The following is a 19,448-nucleotide window of genomic DNA, read 5'->3' as shown; positions in this document are numbered from 1 at the left end:
TGCATCATCAAACCCCGCAAGCCTGCCCCCTGGCCATCAACACACAGCCCCTCTTCCTCCCAGAGTCCAGAGTCCCCAGCCACTCCATCTCTCTATGTCATCATCTCTGCCTCCATCTCTGGCATTGCTGCTTCTCTGGATAGGGTCCCACACTCGCTCTTCTCCCTTGATGGTCCCAGGGTTCAACAGCTTTTAACAACAAAGCAACATGCATTTACTAACTTACAGTTTTGAATGATAGATGTCCAAAGTGGGTTTTACTGAGCTGGCATCAAGGTGTTGGCAAGGCTGTATTCTTCTAGGAGGCTCTAGGGGAGAGAGTCCATTTCCCTGTCTTTTCCAGCTTCTTTAGGCTGCTGCATTTCTTGGCTTGTAACTCCATGTTCAAAGCCAGAAATAGGCAATGGAATCAATCTCACATCTTCTGCTTTGCTCTTCCATTTAAAGAGCCTTGTAATTACAGTGGACCCACTCAAATCATACGAAACTATTTTCCCTTTCAAGATCCTTAATTTACTCAGATATGTACGATTCTCTTGCCATTTTGTTGTTAGTTCCAACTCATAGTTCCCTCAAGCCAATTCCAACTCATAACACAATGAAACACCGAACCGTCCTGCACCTTCCTCACAATAGCTGTTATACTTGATAATCTGCTGTCACTGTAATAATCCATATCATTGGGGGTCTTCCTTTTTTTCGCTGACCCTCCACTTTACCAAGCATTATGCCATTCTGTAGGGACTAGTCTCTCCTGATAACGCATCCAAAGTGTGAGACAAAGTCTCTCCATTCTTGGTTTCTAAGAAGCATTCTGGTTGTACTTTTTTTTTTTTTGTAATTTTCATTTTCTTTTCTTACAGGTTAGTTTTACATCATCCTTTAAGGGCTCAATTCTTTACGTGGGCTTTGGTGGCAGTCGTGAGGCAGCAACTGCAGGTCTAAATCAGGGTGGTGGTGTTCGGTCCTTCCAAGCTTCATGAGAACGGTTCCTGACCACTGTGCTGTGACTGGCACAATGCACACAATAATGTAGTTTCACATAGTTTGGGAAGCAGGTACCCATAGAAGACACTCACTTCCGAAAAATTGGGAATACTTACTCTTGATATGGATTTACCTTCACTGCATGTACTGTTTCTGACAAAACTATCATTTGTGAACTTACAAAATGCCTTGTCCAACATCATGATATTCCACATAGTATCACTTCATATCAAGGGACTTAGCTTCTAGTAAATGAAGTGTGTCCATTGACCCAAGCTCCTGAAATTCACTGGTCTTATCATGTTCTTCATCATCTTGAAGCAGCTGCCTTGATAGAACAATGGAATGGCCTTCTGAAAACACAATTACAGTGCCAGCTAGGTGGCAAGACATTGAAGAGTTAGCCGTGTTCGCCAGGAGGTTGTAGATGCTTTAAACCAGCATACAGTATATGGTGCTGTTTCTCCAATAGCTAGAATTCACATGCCCATTAATCAAGGGGTGTAAATAGGAGTGGTATCACTCACCTTACTCCTAGTGACCCATTCACAACTTTTTTTTCCTTCCTGTCCCTACAACCCTATGCTCTTCAGATCTGGATGGTTTAGTTCCAAAGGAACAGATACTCTCTCCTTAAGACACAGCACTGATTCCATTGAACTTGAAGCTACGAATGCCTCCTGGCCAGTTGGGATCCTCATACCTTTGGATCAACAATGAAGGGAATTACACTACTGGATGGTGTGACAGATCCTGATTACCAAGGGGTAGTAGAGGTAAAGAAGAATATGTATGGGATCCAGGAGATGCCTTACGGTGTCTCTTAATACTACCATGCCCTGTGATTAAGCCAATGGTAAACTACCGCAACCCTGTTCCAACATGACTAATGGCCCAGCCCTTTCATGAATTAAGGTTTGGGTCACCCCACCAGGAAAAAAGCCATGACCAGCTGAGGTGCTTGCCAAGGAAAAAAGGAATACAAATGGATGGTACAAGAAGGTAGTTTTAAATTCTAGCTAATGCTATGTGACCAGATGCATAAATGATGAGCATAATTGTTATGATGTGATCCCCTGTGAACAGCCAATCAATTGAAAGGAAGTTTTCTTGGGGGGTGTCACCTGTTTCCAATATATTGGACACTTGAGCAAAGCTTGCTTTCTACTGGATCTGTATGCTGCATCTGGCTTGTCATTCGACCTCTGATTGTTTGGACTTGAGCCAGTGGCCTGCTCTATTGCCTATGAATCCTGGGAGTCATCAGCAGCCTACCATCTTACCTGCCAGGACCTGTCAGTCTTGGTTCCTCTTACCCACAATCTTTGGACTTGCTCACCTCTACAACTGTATAAAACATGTTCTTGAATAAAGCCTTTCTTTATATGATTATATACACATCACTGGTTTTACTTTTCTAGAGAACCCAGCCTAAGACAGGGTCCAAGAACATGCATTTTAAAATTATTTAAAGTGAATAATTTGAAACATATATAAAAACAACCTTTCATGTGACCTTTACCAAGCTTCAACAGTGAGCAATCTTTCCTACCCTATCTGCCAACTCTTACCAATATAACCACTGCATTCTTTTAAAGAAAATCTCAGACATCACATAATTTCATCTAAAAATAATTCAAGATATATAAGGATGCTTAAATATCATTGTGTTGTTGTTGTTAAGTGCCATCGAGTCGGTTCCAAATATCATAGCCACATTTAATTTCACTATAACATCTAAAAATGAACAGTAATGTCTTCATAGCAGCTACTGGTATTGTGTCCCCAGTTATCTCATTAAATGATTTATTAATTTGAGTTTGTTTAAATAAGGACCTAAAAGGTCCCTACACTTCTCACTGAGATGTCTTTTAATTTTAAAAATATACATAGTTTTTCTTTCTCTCTTTTAATTTTACTCCTTGCAATGTAACTGTTGAAGAAATTTGGTTGTTTATTTATCACATTTGAGATTTTGCTTATTATAAACCAGTGCTGTCAATATTTTTTTCTATATTCTATATTTCCTTTAAATTGGATGATACTTCCTAAGACTTGATAAAATTTAGGGTTTGGGTTCCCTTTGTGAGACTTTATTATAGAGTTCCGTGTGTCCTTCCATAAGGAGGCCTACAATATTTTATTGTCTCACTTCTTGTGACGTTAAAATTTGATCAGTTGGTTCAGATATCAGTCTAATCCATCCATCTCCCCCATTTTTCCCCCACAAATGGTTTTTGTAGTCATTGATGCTCACTAATTTAAATCATTACTTTATTTGGAGTTGCACAATGGTGATAGTTCTAGTTCTACCTTTTGGAAAATTCACTTATTATATGAAATATGTCTACAGGGAGAAACTTCTAATAAATATTGCTCCTTCAGAATTTTATGCATATGGTCTTCAGGGTACATATTTTGAAAAGTCTCTCCGATTTCAGGGAAATAAAAGATCAATGAAGGGCTAATGGAATATTTGATCTATGACATTTGAGAAATAATATTTGATCTCTGTTTTAAACTTGCGTTAGTAGTTGTAGATATAGAGACTCAAGACAGGAAGGTATTCTCAGAGTGGCAACACAGGACTTTTAAGTGGGGAAGTGACTAGCATGAGACATCTTTGAGAACTGGAGAAAATGTTAGACTACCAGGGCGTCAGTCCTCCACACCTGATCTGCATGCTACAACCTCCCTGAAATCTGGAATTCTGACTAATAAAATGTTCCTTTATCAGTTCTTCATTATTATCTCCATTAGCTCTCCATATAATGTTCCTCTATTTCTATTGTATCTGAATGCTCACTTCTATTTCTCTTTATGCTTACCAGCACTCTAATTTTCCTAGGCATGCTCTGTAATCAAATTTACTCTTTATGTTTATGGATTGGATAATTTAATCAGAATGATTATGTTATCAAATCAATAAAGATTTAAAATATGCTTGATTACAAGAGCTGTAGAAATAATGCATAGAACATGAAGAGCATACACAAAATTGATTTAAGAATGACGATGATGATCTGGATTTTTAAAAGGATAATAGTAGCTAACCCAGCATGACGAGGCTGTAAAGATCTCTGTACCATTATTCACTGCTGGTGGGATTGTAAACTGTATAAACACTATTGAAAACAGTATGGAGCTTCCTCAAAAATCTAGAAATAGAACTACATTATATTCCAATGATCCCCCTACTAAATATATCTCCTAAAAATCTAATAATAACACAAACAGACATACACACACCTGTGCTCATTCAGGACTATTCACAATAGCAAAAATATTAAAAATAACTCATTAACTAATAAACAAATAAACAAAATGGGATATATACGTACAATGGAATACTATACAGTCATGAAGAATTAAGATGAGTTTTCAAAACATACTATAAAATGGATGAGTCAGAAGGACATTATGCTGAGTAAAACAAGTCAATTATAAAAGGACAAATACTGTTATTATGTCACTTACAAGAATACAAGAATAGGTATACAAACAAAGACCAAAGTTTACTTGTGGTTACCAGAAATGAATAAGGCTAAGGAGAGAAGGAATAAAAAACTCTTATATACAAAGGTAAGTCAAAAAGTATTGATACTATGGGTCCAGTTCATACATGCAAGGGTTTGTTCCAAACAAAACATATTAAAACTGTATTTGTGATCAGATGGCTGCTACAGTTATGTTCTCTCAATCCTACTCTTGTCTAAATCTCGTTCATCTACCTTCAAACAAAGACCAATCAGAACAGTGGCTTCCAGTGGGTATCTACTGGACCTCTTAAGTTTTATAGCAATATGTGTTGACTTATCCATAAATATGGCATACCTCAGAGATGTTGCAGGCTCAGCTCCTGCTTACCTCAATATAACAAGTCACACAGAAATTTTGATTTCCCATGCATGTAGAAATTATGTTTACACTATAGTGTAATCTATTTAGTGTGCAATAGTATTATGAAAAAAGCTTGAAATATTATGAGAGTTATTACATGTGGTACTGAGAGTCCTTTTTGATGGAAGGTTACAGTTGTTTTTGTGGTTAGTGCTATCAAGCAAATCTGTACAGGATTTCCAAGGAGTGGCTGGTGGGTTTGAACCACTGATACTGATATACATATATTATTGTTGTTTAGTGTCATCAAATCCATTTTGACTTGCAAACTTGTATAGGGTTTGCAAGGAGCGGCTGGTGAGTTTGAACTGCCAACTTTGTGGTTTAAATTTCAGTGCTTTATCCCACAGTACCACGTCGTAAGGTTGGTGGTTCAAGCTCACAAGCTGCTCCTTAGAAACCCTACAAAGAGTCACAATGAGTGAGAACAGACTCAATGCCACTTAAAAGCAACTTAAAAGCAAGTTGGTGTGTGCCATCCCAGTCAGTACTAATGCATAGTGAACCGGTACAACAGAATAAAACACTGCCTGGTCCTGGGCCTGTGCGTCGGCGCATGGCTGCTGCCACTGTGGCAATCCATCTCATTGGGGGGGTCTTCCTATTTTCTTTAAACCTCCACTTTACCAAACATGATAAGCTTTTCCAGTGACTGGTCCCTCATGATAATATTCCCGAAGTATAAGAGACAAAATCTGGTCATCCTGACCTCCAGGGAGCATTTTAACTGTACTTCTTCCAACACAGATCTGTGTGTTCTTTTGTCGGTCCATGGTGCTTTCAATATTCTCCTCCAATACCATAGCTCAAATGCATCAATTCTTCTATGGTCGTCCTTATTCAATCTCCAACTTTCACATGCATAGGAGGTTACTGAAAATACCATGGCTTGAGTCAGGCACACCTTAGTCCTCAAACTGACATCTTTGCTTCAACACTTTAAAGAGGTCTTGTGCAGCAGATTTGCCCAATGCAATACATCCTTTGATTTCTGGACTGCTGCTTCCGTGAGTGTTGATGAGTGATCCAAGCAAAATGAAGTCTTTGACAGCTTCAATCTTTTCTCCATTTACATGGATGTTGTTTATTATTCCAGTGATAAGGATCTTTGTATTCTTTATTTTGCAATACAACCTATACTGAAGGCTGTGGTCTTTGATCTTCAACATTAAGTAGTTTAAGTTCTCTTCGCTTTCAGCAAGTAAGATTGTGTCATCTACAGATCACAGGTTGTTAATGAGCCTTCTTCCAATACTGTTGCCATATTTTTCTTCATATAATCCAGCTTCTAGTATTCTTTGCTCAGCATACAGATTGAGTAGATATGGTGAAAGAATACAACCCTGGCACATACCTTTTCTAATTTTAAACCATTTGATGTTCCCTTGTTTTGTTTGAACAACTGCCTCTTGGTCTATGTACAGGTTCCACATGAGTACTATTAAGTGTTTCCAAATACTCATACTTCTTATTTTTGTCCATAGTTTGTCATGATCCACACAATCAAATGGCTTTAAGTAGTAAATAGAGCACAAGTAAACATATTTCTAGTATTCTCTGCTTTGAGCCATGATCCATCTGACATCAGCAATGATATCCCTCATTTCCTGTCCTCTTCTGAATCTGGCTTGAACCTCTGGAGTTCACTGTCAATTTATGGTTGCAGCCATTTTTTAATTATCTTTAGTAATATCCCACTCGCATGGGATATCAATGATATTATCTGATGATTTCTGTATTCCATTGGGTCACCTCTCTTTGCAATGGGCACAAATACGGAACTCTTCCAGTCAGTTCGGCCAGGTAGTTGTGTTCCAAATTTCTTGGCATAGATGAATGGCCTCCAATGCCATATCAGTTTGTTGGAATATTTCAATTTGTATTTCATCAATTCCTGGTGGCTTATTCTTTGCCAATGACTTCAGTGCACCTTAGACTTCTTCCTTAAGAATCATTGGCTTGTGATCATATGACACCTTTTGAAATGGCTGACTATTGACCTGTGTACTCCTTCCATCTTCTTTTGATGCTATAAAATCATGTTGTTGTTGTTCAATGCCACTGAGTCAGTTCTGACTCATAAAGACCCTCTGTAGGATTTACCAGGCTATAAATTTTTTTGGAAGCAGAAAGTCTCATCTTTCTCCCATGGAGCAGCTGGAGGAATGGGACCACCAACTTTGTTGCTCATAGTTCAGTGCTTACCATACAGAGTCAGTACACGTCCTATAAAATCATAGAAGCTTTTTTTAAAACAAATATATCAAATCGTGACACTATTGTTTCTTAACATATCTCAACATCAAGGTTTATACACTTCTAGTGGACAGCCTAGGTTTTCCCAATGAAATTCTTGTAGGACCGCAGTTGCTACCTTCAGAGAATAACCATGTGCATTGCTGTCATGGTAAACAGTTCCTTGTTGAAATTTTCCTGGTCTTTTTCTCACCCATGCAGTCTCCAAGTTTCTTAAAGCTTCTTTATTGTAATCCCTTGTGATAGACCTGTGTCCATCCAGAAAAGTTATCAAAATTATTCCTTGAATACACTATAAAATAGTTGCCATAGTCTTATGAACTGACTTCTCTGCCTTGAACTCGTCTTTAAGGTCTTCACAACATTACTTAAAATGATTGAAATATTTAAGCACTGTTATTTTGTATGGAACAGCACAAGCTTGATTTTGAAAGATATCTGCTTGGGTTTTGTTAAAAATTTGTTATGAGCTCTGACTTTTTTTTTTATCATTTTTCCATGTTGCAAAAGTATCACTTTTGTAAGCATCCTAGAAAGACTAAAATCAGTAAGAAGAGAGAAAATTTTTGTACCATTCACTGATTGTAGAGACACATTTTGTTTGGAATAAACTTTCCATGTATGAACTGGAAACGTACTACCAAAGTGTTATGTATATATAGATAAGGCTTGTATGGGTGTGCACATATGTACATGTATCTTTGTGTATGTATATATACATGCATTATTATCATGCATGTTTGTTGTTGTTAGGTGCCATTGAGTTGGTATTGACTCATAGCGACCTTATGCACAATAGAACTAAACACTGTCCAGGCCTGACCAACCTCACAATCACTGCTCCCCTTGAGTCCACTGCTACTGCCACTATGCCAACCTATTTCATGGGTGGTCTTCTTCTTTTTCTTTGACCCTCCACTTTACAAAACTTGTTATCCTTCTCCAGGGACTGGTGCCTCATAATAATAAGTCTGAAGTATGAGAGATGAAACCTGGCCTTCCTGGCTTCCAAGGAGCACTCTGGCTGTACTTCGTCCAACACAGATTTGTTTTTTCTTTTGTCAGTCTATGGTACTTTCAAGTCTTCTTTACTTTCAAGAAGCAAGGATGTGGAAGGAGGGATATCATTGCTGATGTCAGATGGATCTTGGCAGTTGTTTGAACAGAACAAGGAATACCGAATAGTCTAAAATTAGGGAAGGTATGCACCATGGTTGTATCCTTTCACCATACTTATTCAGTCTATTTGCTGAGCAAATAATCAAGAATCTGGGTTATGTAAAGGACATGGCATCAAGATTGAAGGAAGACTCATTAACAACCTGTGATATACAGATGCTACAATCTTAATTGCTGAAAATGAATTAAAGCTGAGTGAATTTGGACAAGAGGCTTGCTTGCAGTTTTGGGTGCCTCCAGGCACTTAATTGGGGTGCTAAGTCTTCTAACCACAGACCAAATACCTTCATGCTGATTTGTTTGGTGTGCCCTGTGAGTATTTATCAGTATCCCTAAATTCATTTTGTAACATTGTTCAGGGAGAGAGTGGCCTGCCTGTGGGCAAGACTGGAGACAGACTGCCCTGACTGGAAGAACTGTGCCCTGAATATTTCTGAACCGGATTTGTAATCTGTTCACGACCCTAATAAACCCTGTAGTAGTGAATATGGTGTCTGAGGTTTTTGTGGTCGTTGCAGTGAACCCAGCAGAGGTGTCAAGAGTGCTGTTGGAGGATGATGGTTGGCACATTTTTGCAATTAAGGAGACAGGGAAACCACACTAATGGAAATGATTTCATTCAGAATGAAATTAATGAGAATGTTGATTCATTGAAAAAAACGCAACCATAGTAATTGCTAAATGTGAACTTAATTTGCTATGTAAACCTTAACCTTAAATACAATAAAATATTATCTTTAAAAATAATTTAAACAGGTAGTCAAGAATAAGGTCTATATAGCAGTAACCCTATGTGAAGGCTTGTGGGCAGTGACACGGCGTGATGGCATACTCCATAGAGAAGAGACTACAGCCCTCATTACTCTCCCATAATGCTGGTTAGGACCCTTTGAAAGGGAGTTTCATTCCCTATCATTTTCCTTGCTCACTTTCACCATCCATATTTATTCTAACTTGTGAATACCAGTGTGTCTGCTTCCAGTATTTTCTCGATGTCCAATCAACCTATCACTTATGGAGAGACTCATTTTCCCAAACTACCATTTTGTACTATTACACCCCTATTCAGATGTCTTCAATGATTGATGACTGAATTTTAAAATATTTTGAACTACCTAGCCTGTCATTCCAATCCTCCCCAGTCTGGCTTTTACTTCCATTACCAGATTTATCTCCTGTAACTTCAGAATTCCTTCACAGTTTCTCAAAAGATGCCTTATGTTTTCCCACCTGCTCATTTTGGCACCTAATCTCCACTTTTCCTGGGATGCCCTCCCATCTTGTGTCCTTCTGTCCTTCTGCATATTTAATGCATAGATTAACATTTTATATCAGCAAATTAAAGCAGCTGATTTAACACAGCATTTTCCATATCCATCCTTTTTAAAAAGCTACTAACATTTTGTAGCATTGTGTACCTGCTGCCCATTTGGGAAACATTGGAGGAATTATGTGTGCTGTATATCATGTAAGACTAATGTCTTGGATATTATTGAAATACTTCAGGTCGAAGATTTATTAATTTAGAAAAATTCCTCAGTTTTAAATAAAGTTAGGATTAAATTTCACTTTTAAATTAAACTTACTTTTGTGTACATAAAAAGGAAGTTTGTGCTAAAATAAAACATATAAAAGTCCTCTCTCACACTCTTTATAAATTCAATGTAAGTCCACTTGGTTCTTGCTTCAGTAAGCTCCCTTTTGATTGTGAGGATGATTATGATAATGATGGTCAAAGGGATTCATCTGAAAGTAATTTTTTGGCCTTACTATTATAAACATTGTCCATATTTTTATTTTCAATGTGGATTCAGATTAAATATCTGGCATCTTCTATTGAACTTCCAGAAAAATAAGGTTTTTTTGGTTCACTTAGAAGTGAATCCAAATTCACATGGAAATGATTCTTTTGCTCTGTAACAGAAGAGTTTAGAACTAATTAGTAACAAAGTAATCTTTGAACTATCCTTTCTGCTTTCCTTTCTCTCTTTATAATTGTTCAAGACATTTCAATTAAACAAATGATAGCTAAAGATTTCCTGTTGTATCTAAATAAAAGTATTATGCTTCTTTTTATTATTGTAAAATTATTATTATAATATTTCAAGGGTTATATTATTCAAATATATTTTACTGTTCTATACATGAAAATCAACAGTAACTTTAACAAATAAAATAGGGCATTATAAGATTCAGAATTTAACTCTATTGGATGTTTAATAATACTTTCTTAATTTGATAAAGGAGTCTGATGTGACACCATAGGTTTAGCACTGGACTGCTCACCACACGGTCAGCAGTTCAAATCTACCACCTGCTACTTAGAAACACTATACAGGGTTGTTATGGGTCAGAACCAACTCTATGACACTTAACAACAATAATCTGATTAAAACATTAATTGTTTTACTTTAATTTGTTTTACCTACTGCCTTGAAATCTTTGTAATTCTGTATAAATGTTGAGCATTAGTACTAAAACAAATTAAATCTGTATACAAATTACAATCACTTGTATAAAAACAACATTGTAACTATTAATGTAGCTAGCATGTCAAAAGTAATTAATTCTTGGAGAGACTACCTACAATTCATAATCCCTTTTTCAAGACTGCTAGCAGCAAATGTATCATACTGGAACAAATAACACACATCCTCACAAGTAGCAGAAGCTTCTCCTGCCTCAGAGGCATTCTGGCTCATCTCAATTTAGGAAAAAACAAATGAGGTGGATCCCTATACAATTAACTCATAAGCATATATTCAGTAATAATAAAAAACAAATCCATTTTCAGATCCTCCACATGTGAAGCTTATCCCTCCTAATCTTTGTATGCTTCACAGTAGAGTTTATTATCACTCAGAGAGAGGTTTTCACTTGTCAAATTGGGATTTGAACTCCAGCTGATTCATTCTCAAAATATTGCTTTGGATTCATTTTTCCTAAACCTAGCTGCTCAAAATGAAAATATCAGAGCAGAATTGTATTTGTTTTCTGGACTCTAAAAGAAAAAGACTCTAAACACTACTGAAATAATTCAATGGAATTAACTCTTGCTTATTCCTCACAATTCAATTTTTATTTAACCCAAATAAAATGTTGTTTTCCCCAGTGATATATATCAAAATAATATTTTTGAGTTCTTGTTAGTTTCTGTGAGTTAGTGCTGACTCAGACTGACCTTGTGTATAACAGAATGATGCACTGCTTGGTCCTCTTGTGCCATCTTCAGAATCCTTGGTATATCTGAGCCCAGTGTTGTGGTTGTTGCGTTAATCCAGTTTTTTGCTTACTCTCTACTAAACAGGATATCTTTTTCTAGCAATTGATTTTTCTCGATGGCATGTCTAAAGTAAATAAGTGTTGCCATCTTCAGTTCTAAGGAGCTCTGGTAGCGTAGTGCTTACGATTCGGGCTGTAAACTGCAAGGTCAGCAGTTCGAAACTACCAGTTGTTCTGTGGGAGAAAGATGAGGTTTTCTGCTCCCGTAAAGATTTATAGCCTCGGAAACCCTATACAGGGTCATTATGAGTCGGAACCGACTCCACGGCACATAACAACAACAACATCCTCACTTCTAAGGAGCATTCTGGTAGTACTTTCTAAAAAATGATTTTTTTTCTTATAATAATTTATGGTGTATTTAATATTCACCATTAATACCACAATTCAAACATATCAATTATTTATCTATTTTCCTTTGATAGGAGTCTTTATTAGTACTGACAGAATAGAGGTCAGGGAAGGCAGATTCAAAAGATAGTCAAGGTTAAAAACATATGTAAACACGATTTGTTGCTGTTGTTGTTGTTAAGTGCTGTCGAGTTGGTACAAATAAATACAAACTTAAGAGATCATTTTCCAATAAAGCCAAACCAAGTCTTGATAACATGCTGGAAAACAATGTTAAACTTTGTGGTGAGGATGCAAATTGTTTTATTCTTCAATCATCAGCTTTTAATTATTTATCAAAAACTTTAAAATGTGGCATTTTTCTATCAATAGTTCCATTTAGCACATATTCTAGAAAAAAATCAGATAAATTTCAAAGTGTATATACAAGAATATAATACTGGAAGCAATCTAAATATAAAATTAAAAGAGTAAAATTTATAATAAAATGTATTGTTTGGATCCATGTGTTATATTAAATTCAATTTCTAAAAGAATAATTTTATCCTTGAGCATTGGTAGCACTACAGGATAAGTGCTGGACTGCTAACCCCATGTCTGCAGTCCAAACACACAGCCTACTCTGAGGGAAAAAGATGAGGTGGTCTGTTCCTGTAAAGATTCACAACCTTGGAAACTCTATTCAGGATTGCTATTAGTAATAACAACATGTTATTAAGTGCCATCAAGTCAGTTCCTAGTAACTCCTAATAACAACATGATTAAAAAACAAGTATTATAGAAATATTAAACATTAAATAAAATACCTGAATAGTATTTTCAGATACTTCTTAACATTTAGTAAGGAATTATAAACTTTTCTAAAAGCTAAGACGCAAATCTAAATGTGGTCTTACTATCCATGGAACCTTGATGGTGTAGTGGGTTACACATTGGACTGTTAACTACAGGGTCAACAGCTCAAATCCTTCAGTGCTTTGTGGGATAAATATAAAGCTTTCGGTTCCCTTATAGATTTATAGCATTGAAAACCCTATACAAGGTCGCTGTGAGTCAAAACTGACTTGATGACACTTAACAACAAAGTATACATATTATTAGGCCTAAATATAGTTTCACTTAACAACATGTGTCAATCAATGTGGATCTATAATTTAGCATTATTATTAAATCAACAGATACTATATTCTTGTTACTTATAATATTCTTTCAATGGAGACACCTAAGGTACTATGATTGCATTATGATTATATAATTTTTCTTGTAGAACATTTATTTCTTCCCAGAGTTAGAAATTATCTTCCTCTTAATTGGCTTAATTGCATATTACCATGTCACTAATTTATCCCTGAACTATTTATCACATGTGAGAAGAAATTCTCAATAGAAAAACATCAGATCGATCAATAAATCAGATCATAGATCCATTTCTCCCCTAGCCCCCTGATGGGTGTTTCTTCTTTAAGTTATTGGGACACTTTTCACTCCAGCCCTGCAAAATAACTGTTGTTTGGGGACTTCTTTTTGCGACCATCATGTGAATTCTTTTCCTGATCTCCTAGATTGTATTTTTTGTTTACTTAATCCCATACATTCCTATATGTTATTTTCTCTTCCAGTAGCTTCATAAGAAATGGCACCTGCATGCTAACATTTTAGAGTCCGTGTCTGAAAATATCTTCTTTTCTGCCCTAATACTTGGTAGATTTTCACCTGGTTGCAGACTTTAGTGTTGCTGTTGAGAGGACATGTCATTTTAAATCCAATTCCTTTATGAAACCTTTAGACTTTTCATTCCACCTTCTTTACTTCCTCCTTCTTCTATAGGTCAATACCCGTTTAGTTCCTCAGCAAAACAGGGTCCGTTCTACCCTTTTTCAGAGTGGTATTAAGTGAAGATTCATTGAGAAAATGTATCAAAACACCTTAGTAAATGCTGACCATATTCTAAGTATTTGGCAGAGTTGAAGAAGGCATATTTTGCAAGGTGTGTTTCCATTTCTGAAGAAAATTGAGAGGGAGATTATTCCATTCATTGTCAGGCTAAACTGAAAACTTCTCATACATCATCTATCTCTAAATCTACGGCTTTATTAATATGTTGTTGTTGTCAAGTGCTGTTGAGTCGATTCTGACCCATAGCGACCCTGTATAGGGTTTCCAAGGAGCAGCTGGTGAGCTTGAACCACCGACCTTGCACTTCAAACAGCTTTGCAGTCTGGCACATTAACCCACAGCACCACACCAGGGCTCCTTATTAATATGTAGGTGCATAGAATTATCCCTTATTTAATTTAACCACAGACCTAGACTAAGCAGTAAAAAAATGTTTTTGCTTTCATTGGTTTCAGGTCTCTGGAGGTACAACCTCCATGTAGACTGCCTCGATTCCCCCATGATACAATTTTAGCAACATCTCTTTGGTGGATGTCAGATATAAGACAGCATGAAAATTTGTATAGTGGCCTTGGTTCTTTAATATGTATAATAAACTGATTGCATTTTGCAAATGTCTGGAACTTTAAGTAGTTTGACCTGAGCTGTCATTCCAATTTCGGAGGTTTTCTTTAAAAGTATTTCTTGAGCTTAACACAGAAGTATGTTAATTTCTTAGAATTAAATATACTTTTACATCTCTTTCCATAGTCATTCAATTACTTAGCAATAATGTTTCATGTGTAATTTTAAAATCATAGTATTCCATATCCTTTCTGAATGAACGTAAACATTATTTCTCTTGAACATTTTTAATGATTCTCATAACCTTTCCAAATCCTTTTAATGGGGGTAGGTGAAGTGTTATACTTTTGTTTCTTAATCCTTCATGGACAATTATGTGAAATTTCCATATCTGTAGGTTTACATTTCCCAGTCAATTTTAGTTTGTCCAACTTACATTCTACTTTCTTACCACAGTATTACAGCATGTTATGACAGCTCTATGCTAAATAAATAGTGCAGGAAATTAATCTCTCAATGTTTAAAATAGCTTCTATTATCTCATCATTTAAAGTTTACAGATGGCCATATTATCCTCGTTATCTATTACATTTTATTGAATAGTCATTGCGTACATGGCTCTGTGTGAACTCTTCCCTACAATAATCCACACAGACTGCTGGTGTTTTGAGTAATAAGATTGTACCCATTGTAATCTGACTGCCAAAATATTGCAGAGCCATGAGTCAAGCTTGAGCTCTCTGCCCACACATGTTCATTAGAAGGCCAGAGGAGAGAAAGAAGGGCAATACGCATTTATTTTTAAATCAGTTCTTTTAAAGTTGTCTTTATTTCTAAAGCAGTTTTAGATTTACAGAAATATTATGCAGAAAGTCCAGAGTTCCAGATATCTTCTCCTCCCTGAAAATTGTTTCTTCTATTATTGTCACACATTCCTGAAGTATACTTGTCATAATTGATGAAATAATATTGATATGCTTTTATCAACTAAAGTCTACAGCTTTAAAATTAGAGCTCACTGCTTGTGTTGTAGAATCCTATGGATTGTACCATGTAGAATCCTATGCGTTGTACCATGTGTCTATCATTGGAGACTCAAACATTGTCCTAAAAATACCCCAAGCTGTGCTCCTCCCTTGTCCTTTATTTTATTAACAGGGCATATTATATTGATTTTAAAATATTAAATAAACCTTGCATTGTTTAGATAAATTCAAAGCTGTTATTGTGTATAAGTCTTATTACATACTGTGAAATTCACTTTCATAAAATTAAAAAAAAATTGGTGGGCTGTGTTAAGGCTCATATTCAATATTGTGTTGGAAGTCTTAAATTAAGGAAATTAAAGACATCAAAATTGGCAAAGAAGAAGTAAAACTCTCTCTATTTGCAAATCATAAGATCTTATACATAGAAATTGCCAAAGAGTCAACAAGGCAATTATTTGAACTCATTGAACGATTCAGCAAATTGGCAGGGTACAGGATCAGTATAAAAAATGAGTTTGCTACCTCTATACTAATATAACCAGCTCTGGAAAGAAAATTAGGAAAGCAACACCATTTATAATAGTCACTCCAAAGATGAAATATGTAGGGATAATTCTAACCAGAGAAATAAAAGACCTATAGAAAGAAAACCACAAAATGCTACTCTTGTTGCTGTTAGCAACCTTACATACATGAAAACGAAACACTTCCTGGTCCTGTGTCATCCTCACAATTCTGAGGATGAGCCCATTGCAGCTGCCACTGTGTCAATCCATCACGTTGTGGGTCTTCCTCTTTTTTGATGAGCCTCTACTTTAACAAGTTTGTCCTTCTCTAGGGACTGGTCTCTCCTGACAATTTGTTCAAAACATGAAAAAGAAGACATCCTGACTTCTAAGGAGCATTCTTGTTACATTTCTTTCAACACACATCAGTTTATTCCTTTAGCAGTCCATGGTACTTTAGTATTCTTTGCTATTACCATAACTCAAATGCATCAATTCTTCTACGGCCTTTCTTATCCCTCAAATACTCAACTACTAATTGAAAGATTGGTGGTTCAAACTTACACAGAGATACATCAGATTACAGGTTTGGTACTCTGCTTTCAGAGGTTACAACCTTGAAAAACATGTGGAGCAGTTCTACTATGTACACAACTGTTGCCATGAGCTAGAATTGACTAGTAGGCAAGGACAACAACAGTGTGATTGTATATAGCCATACAGTGTTGCAGTTTAAATGAAGACATCTGTATTTTGTTCATATTGTGATTATCAGACCTAGATAAAGCCAACTTCAGTGTTGAGATGGACTTCTGTTTGAGGGGCGGGGTAGAAGATCACAAAAATGGAGCTAACATTTTCCTTAAAAATAGCTTTGTGTTTTGAAAGTCTTAGCCAGAGCTAAGATAGGAAAATTAAAGGCATCGAAATTGGCAAAGAGGAAGTCAAACACCCTCTATTTGCAGAGGATATGATCCTATACATAGAAAACCCCAAAGACTCAGCAAAAACACTAGTGGAACTCATTGGAAGATTTAGCAAAGTGGCAGGGTACAAGATCAACATACAAAATTCAGTTGGATTCCTCCATACTAATAATGACAATACTGAAAAGGAAATTAGGAAAGAAATGCCATTTACAATAGCCACCCAAAGGATAAAATATCTAGGAATAAATGTAACCAGCAAAACAAAGAAACTTATACAAAGAAAACTACAAAACACTACTACAAGAAACCAAAAGAGACTTACAAAAATGGAAGAATGTACCATGCTCCTGGATAGGAAGACTTAACATTATAAAAATGTCAATACTACTCAAAGCAATCTACACATATAACACAATCCCAATCCAGATTCTTTAGCGAGATGGAAAAAACAATTACAATCTTTATATGGAAAGGAAAGATACCCAGGATAATCAAAGAACTGCTTAAGAAGAAGAACGCAGTTGGAGACCTCTCACTCCCTGATTTCAAATTTACAACATGGCTACAGTGGTCAAAACAGCCTGGTACTGGTACAATGAAAGATGCATAGATCAATGGAACAGAATTGAGAATCCAGAAATCAACCCATCAACATACAGCCAACTGATCTTTGACAAAGGGCCAAAGTACATTGATTGGGGAATACATAGTCTCTTCAACAGATGGTGCTGGCAGAACTAGAAATCGATATGCAAAAGACTGAAACAAGACCTTTACCTCACACCATATACAAAAACCAACTGAGCATGGATTAAAGATCTAAATGTGAATCCCAGAATTATAAAGGTCATCAATGAAAAAGTAGGGACAAATTTAAGGCACACACAGACTACCACACATTGCAAAAATTACACTAACAAAAGAAAATAAAAATAGATGATTGGGACATTCTGAAAATTAGAAACTCATGTGCATCAAAGGATTTCACCAATAGTAAAAATGAAAAATGGGGGGAAATATTTTGCAATGACTTATCAGACAATTTAAAATACACGATTAAAATACAAACAACCCATTTTTTTAAAATGGGCGCAGGACATGAATGGACACTTCACCAAGGAAGACAGCCAACAAACATATGAAAAAATGTTCACAATCATTATCCATTGGAGAGATGCAAATCAAAACAACAATGAGATATTATCTCACATCAACAATAAGAGCAGACTTAAAAAATGCGGAGGACAATAAATGCTGACAAGGATGTAGAAAGACTGGGACCCTCCTACATGGCTGGTGGGGATGCAAAATGGGCCAACCACTCTGGTAAACAGTATGACGCTTTTTCAGAAAGTTGGAAATAAAAATACCATATGATCCAGCAATTCCTCTACTTGGTATATATCCACAAGAAATACGAGCCATAACACTGGTAGATATATTCACACCAGTATTCATAGCAGCACTATTCACAATAGCAAAAAGATGGAGAATGGATAAACAAACTTTGATACATATATGCAATAGAATATTATGCTATCTTGAAGAATAACAAGGAAGCTGTAAACCACCACATGGATGAACCTGGGGGACATTATGGTGAGTAAAACTAGTCAATCACAAAAGGACAAATATTGCATAAGACTATTATTGTAAAAGCTTATGAAAAGATACCCATACTAAAAGAGAAAAAAACAAAACTTATTTGTTGGTTACCAGTGCGGGAGGTTAGGGGAGTTTGGAGAATGTGGCAGGAGGTGACGACAGAGCACAGTGTAGGGAAGAGACATATCATCGTTCAGGTGTTGAGGAGGACAATACACAAATAGTGGGAGGGGTGGAAGAACAAGGTACATAGGGGAACATTGAGCCAGGTTTGCATGGGCTAAATGGGACAGAGGTAATTAGTGATGCATGCTCAAACTTGGAACAATAGGGCTCTGTGACACAGGATCAAGGCATAGTCTGAAGAGGAGAAATAATACTAAGATGCTTGACTGTCTTATGAATATTGGTTTCCCTTGCCTACTATTGTAACACAGACACTTGATAGAAAGGAATGTTGGGAAACATGATTACAGAAAGCTTGTAAGCCCATCTTCAGTTTATAACTGATTGCAATACCTAAAAGGGGATCTAGAACTTGCCTAATGAAATAGACCTCTTGTTAAGCCTTTGCAGTGTATAGGACCTAGATGGAATCCTGAGCCCCATCCAGAACCTTATGAGGTGGGACATTCTCACTAGAAAGGACAAGCAGACCAGCCTGAAACAGCTAGAGTGACAGAAGAGACATCTTGAAAGAAAGACCAAAGCAAAAAATGGCAATATGATTGGCTACTACAAGAATAAGCAAGTTGTTCTCCAGGAAGCCATCAAGGCAAACAATCAAGTCCCTTCAGGACAAACCCCCCCTCTAAGATTGAAACTCAAAGGGAACACATGAGCAGGCTAATAAACTTGCTGGCCACCACGTTGGTCTACCGGTGAGTGAAAGAGGGGCAAAGGCAGTAATGAAGAAATGGACTGAGTTCAACCAGTTTCTATAGGCTCCCACTGACCTGTAGATGAGAGTGAGAAGAGGAAGGGCTGGTTGGTCCAAAGTGTGG

At 36.5% G+C, this 19,448-nt stretch overlaps 1 protein-coding gene across 1 annotated transcript in view; it reads left to right on the top strand.

Moving 5' to 3' along the window:
- The window catches only part of ZNF804B (zinc finger protein 804B), a 197,846-nt gene that overhangs the window by 34,121 nt on the left and 144,277 nt on the right, over positions 1–19,448 (top strand). The gene's annotated exons all lie outside the window — the stretch shown is intronic.

This window comes from Chrysochloris asiatica, unplaced genomic scaffold (assembly GCF_000296735.1).
Source record: "Chrysochloris asiatica unplaced genomic scaffold, ChrAsi1.0 scaffold00010, whole genome shotgun sequence".
Taxonomy (NCBI): domain Eukaryota; kingdom Metazoa; phylum Chordata; class Mammalia; order Afrosoricida; family Chrysochloridae; genus Chrysochloris; species Chrysochloris asiatica.
Note: the sequence above shows the minus strand (reverse complement) of the source record. Positions and strands in the feature narration are given on the sequence as shown.